The 4,706-nt window shown below is 36.3% G+C and overlaps 1 pseudogene; it reads right to left on the bottom strand.

The window, feature by feature from the left end:
* Nucleotides 1-2,339: 2,339 nt before the first annotated feature.
* Nucleotides 2,340-2,736, bottom strand: LOC140510712 (complex III assembly factor LYRM7 pseudogene; annotated as a pseudogene).
* Nucleotides 2,737-4,706: the final 1,970 nt, after the last annotated feature.

The raw sequence follows: 4,706 nt of genomic DNA, 5'->3' as shown, positions 1-4,706 counted from the left end.
TGGCTTGTTTTAGAAATATAAAATTGTAGACCTTGAACTTTTCCATCTACATCAATGATATGTGATCCTTAATCCCTAATGATTCAAAACTAGGAAGCTTTGATTATTGCAACTTTCTGTTAGACCTCATAGGACTATAATTGGCATTATTCTGAGTCTGATTACAGATATGGTCATCTAGGAATCCCCTTAGACCAATGATCCATGATGCCAATAATTCTATAGGGTTGACATCCATGGATGTCAGGTGGAGCTCTCATGGGAAAGGCTGGGAGAGCTACTCTTGGCAAGGACTGAGGCAGGCTTTTCCTTACTTGTTTTCCCCCTGTATAATATTTCTCTTAAATAGAAAGAAAATATCACACTTTCTAAGCATGGCTCAATACAATGTGTCTAGCCTGGAACGGACATGAAGTTAGGGAAGCATTTTTTCCCTTATTTTATAATGTCCCTATTTTCTTTCTATGGCAAATTTCTATAATCATGGCAGGTTATCAGTATAAAAACAATATTAAACCTCCTTTCATAGTGTAATAAAGGAGTACATCTCAACTTTTATATTAAGATATAGATATCAGATTTGAGCTATTTAGTCTAAAATTTTAGTCCTTCCTAAAACTAATGTGAAGATAATTAGGTATTGATGGAACAGTTTATGAGACCAAACTGATGTTCTACTAATTATGAAGCCTAAAACAAACATCTTCAGCTTTGATTTGAAGAAAAGAATGTTAGACTATCTAGTGTTACCAAAATGGGAAAGGTCAATTTTATTTGGGTTTACTATTACTACCTGGATATTGAGCATGTCATGAAAGGCAAACATGTTTATTATAAATAACTCATTCAATCTGTACTGTCTTAAAATTGACTGTCAATGTATTTATACATCCCATTCCAGAACTTTTTCAGACAATTATAATTATTTTGGCAACTTTTACATGAATTCAGTTGTGTATATCAAAGGTCATCATCATATTTAAAAATGTTCTGTTAATAATTTCCTAGCAGACTCTCATCCTCTTACGGGAGGAAATAAAGGGAGAGATAAATAGGTAGAAAGGAAAATAACTAGAGTGAAAATTTTTCAATTGGTTCTAATAAACAGTTATAATAAGATTAGGTAATTATACCTGCCAAATATAAATTATGGATTCAGAATTTTTAACTTTTCAGTTCTTATTTGAATTTGTTAACCTAAAAATGTAAATTCTCTGGTGTAGTAATGTTCATATACATGCTATTAAGGTTTGAGCTAGCTCTCACTATCTGACCTGGTTATTGTAATAGCAAACTAGAATTGTAGTATGCTTTATTTTGTCAGAGATGACCTGAACTAGAGAAACTAATTCAGTATAAGTTATTCTGAAGCCCCACTCATTCAAGTAAAACTAAAAGGAGAGATCTCCAGAGGACAACAAGACTGCATCCCATGTTTCAGAGACCAAACAACTGTGTGAGATGGGATGAAATGAACTGTTTCACAACAGTTGGTTTTTTGTGGTGGGTTTACTAGGGCTATCCTTATGGGGCTCTATAGGGATAATTGTGAAAGTATTTTAAGACTGCTTCAAAGAAGACATGTAGCCCCATATGCCACTTCAATAACAATCATCCTATAACTCTTGCTACTCACCTGCATTGTACTGCATGTCATCTGAAGAAGTGTTACCTTAAGGGCATGCACCTCAGAGTTCACAAAGTTAAACTTTTGCAGTGTCATGAAATCATCATGAAAAGTATTGAATCCAGTTTTCCACCATCAACAGCCTTCACCTTCTAGTACAGTAAGCACAACATCTTCTTCATCATCATCCTCTCCACAAATAATTCCCAATCCATCTATTGCTGAACCTACACTGAGAACCTTGAATTCTCCTTCTCAGTCTCCTTCTGGGGATTTCGTTCCACCACTGACAACAATGACTGATAATTCCTTTTTTAACACTAAAATTTTTTATTATATTTAATACTTTGAGAAGTATACAATTTAAGTCCGAATTTAATAGAAAATAAGTCAGGTTGTTAAAACACTTCATTTTCTCAAATAACTCAAGGTAAAATCACAAAAATACAAAACAAATTCACTGTATGATATGCATGAGCATAACTTACAGAAAAGCACTGACTGGTTTCCTATGAAAATAAATCATCTTATCAATTATTCTTCAGAAACATTCAAACACAATGAGCTTTTCTAAATGATTTCCTTCCAATGTAATATGTAGACAAGTGTTCTAATTTTGTTGTACAATTTGCTTTTCCCAATGATGCCCTTCCAGTATAAAACATACTTAAGATACACATTCTAATTGTTGTTTTTCTGGTTGTAGGTATAAAGGGTGCCTATTTTTTCAGTGACTTTATTAAAATAATTTAAAAATTAATATGCAATATTGTCCAAGAAGATCTGTGGCTTCTGGGCAGGAGCATCACAGTAAGAATGATTTTCTGTAAGAAAGTCTTTCCTAGGAACTAACTTCAAAATGTTGTGATCTATGTGAATGCCCTGTATAACAGATTTTCTGAGTATTAATTCAACATCAGAACATATCTTGATCAACTTTCTATTTTCTCCATGAAGTCCCACTTTTATTCTTCTTGAATTTTTCATTTATCTTTTTTCCTTGCTGCTTCTAGTGCTTTGATATCATTAAAAAAAAAAAGGCAAACAACTTGCTGCTTAGTCCTGTGCAAGGTTTTAAAAAGTCATAACACTCTGGTAGAGTCAACCATTTCTGCAGTCTAGTCTTCTGGGTTCAGCTGGACTCCCAGAACCAATCACCTCCTCACTCTAGCCTGCTCCAAGTCTCAGCAGAAGAGCTTTCTCAGATCCCATTCATATTTAGTTTATATACATTTTCTCTGCCTGGTCACATTCCAGTAGTGGTAACCACTGGTTCCTGGTTGGGTGCTCTGCTCCTCTAACCTGCCTTAGTTAGCCCAAGTGAATCCATTCTTGGAGGTTCTCTCCTTGCTCTTAACCTTTCACCTACCTCTGTTTCCCCCCAAACTCATAATTCCTTTGTTCATGGAACTCAACCCATTCCTTATTTTCCTCCACTCCCTATGCCACATCCATCTAGATCTACTTGTGCTGTGTGCAAGGTGATGGCCTCCTATCACCATGATGGTGTGGCTGTTTGCCAAAATTGCTTGAATTGTTTTTATAAACTCAAAAAAGATTTCTAGAACATGTAAGTAGGGTAAACAATGATTGCACTATTGTGCTTGAACAAATGTCTTCTGGTCTCTCGATTTACATATCCTGTAGGGCATGTTTGCTAGAAAGTACTTGTCCCTCATGGTTCTTGGTTAGTGAGAGTCACCTCAGATATTTACTGTAAATTTAATATTTTATGAATTAATGTTTAATCCAATGGGACCTAATCAGTATGTTATGTTGTTCCTGTTTCCCTCTTCCTTAATGTCACTTTTGCACCTCAGTAAGGTGGCTGCCACCTTCAGGTTCTGTATCACCCATAGAGGACTGCCCTCCATGCATTTGGACTGTAATGATCCAAAGAAAGACTGGGGTCTTTGTCTGGATTGAAGAGGTGAAGGAAATGTGAGAAATAATTCATTTGGATCCCTACTCTATTCCAATAAGTATCAGTCAATCTGATATGATTCCACAGGGGTAGTGATTATAAATTTTGTATATTAGGCCCCAGAACCATAAGATGCAGATTGTAAGATCACTTGCTTCATCACAGGAAGTTAACTAGAGGCCCTCCACTCTTGTTTTTCGTTGTGGTGGCCAATCCCAGTTTGGTGGATGTGACTCAATGACATGGAAAGTTCTCCAACTTATTTTTGTACCTCCAGACCTCTCTCTTGTCCAAAAGCAAGTGATCATCTTATGACCTCTTAGTGAAGATGCCCCATGCTTCACCCAACCTGTGCCCCCCCAACTGGTGATTTGTTATTTTTGGCCCACAAATGTGGGCCAAATCAACCAACAAGATTCTGGACGTCACCATGCCTCTTTTGCATATTTGGGTATCAAACCTTACAAAAACAAGGTCCTGGAAGAAGAAGGCATCTCAGATCATGCAGAAGATTTGAGGTCTAGTTCCTTAGAGGGGACCATGGACCCTTTAATAAAGTGAAATTGACTCTGAACTCTGCCTCAGTCCCTTTATTCTTGGTTGGACAATTTTAATTCCCACAGATGATTCATGGAGATACTTCTGGGTTCTAAGTGGTTTTTTGTTTTTTGTTGTTTTTTGTTTTTTTTTTTTACCAAATCGCAAGCATGGATGGGTTGAACCAAAATGAAAAACTTCAAGCATGATCTTCTGAAAAACTGTATTTGATGTCCAAGGGCCACCATAAGTGCAGAGAGTCTACTCACCATCAGGCTGGACAATCGGTAATGAATTATTTGGCCATCTTGAGCCACAAAATAGATGAACATAGTAAACAGCCATGCAGCCTTTTTGCTTCCCAACGTTAGTGACAGAGCAGTAAACAAAAAGGACAGGATAACAAGAATCAGTTTTTAAATCATCCATAGTATTTACATAACCGTCATTACTCCAAATCTGACAACTTCGTCCAAAGACCAAAGAGTTAATCTACTGCCAGAAAAAGTGAACCACAAGAATTTTGACATTTTTACTCTGACAATAGTATGAAGAAGTTGTAGCTAAATGGAAGCAGATGACTCACAAGTGTCTTTGGATTTGAGAATAAAAGAGCTG

Source organism: Notamacropus eugenii, chromosome 6, assembly GCF_028372415.1.
Source record: "Notamacropus eugenii isolate mMacEug1 chromosome 6, mMacEug1.pri_v2, whole genome shotgun sequence".
Classification (NCBI taxonomy): Eukaryota; Metazoa; Chordata; class Mammalia; order Diprotodontia; family Macropodidae; genus Notamacropus; species Notamacropus eugenii.
The sequence above is the reverse complement of the archived record's forward strand: the minus strand, read 5'-3'. Positions and strand labels throughout refer to the sequence as shown.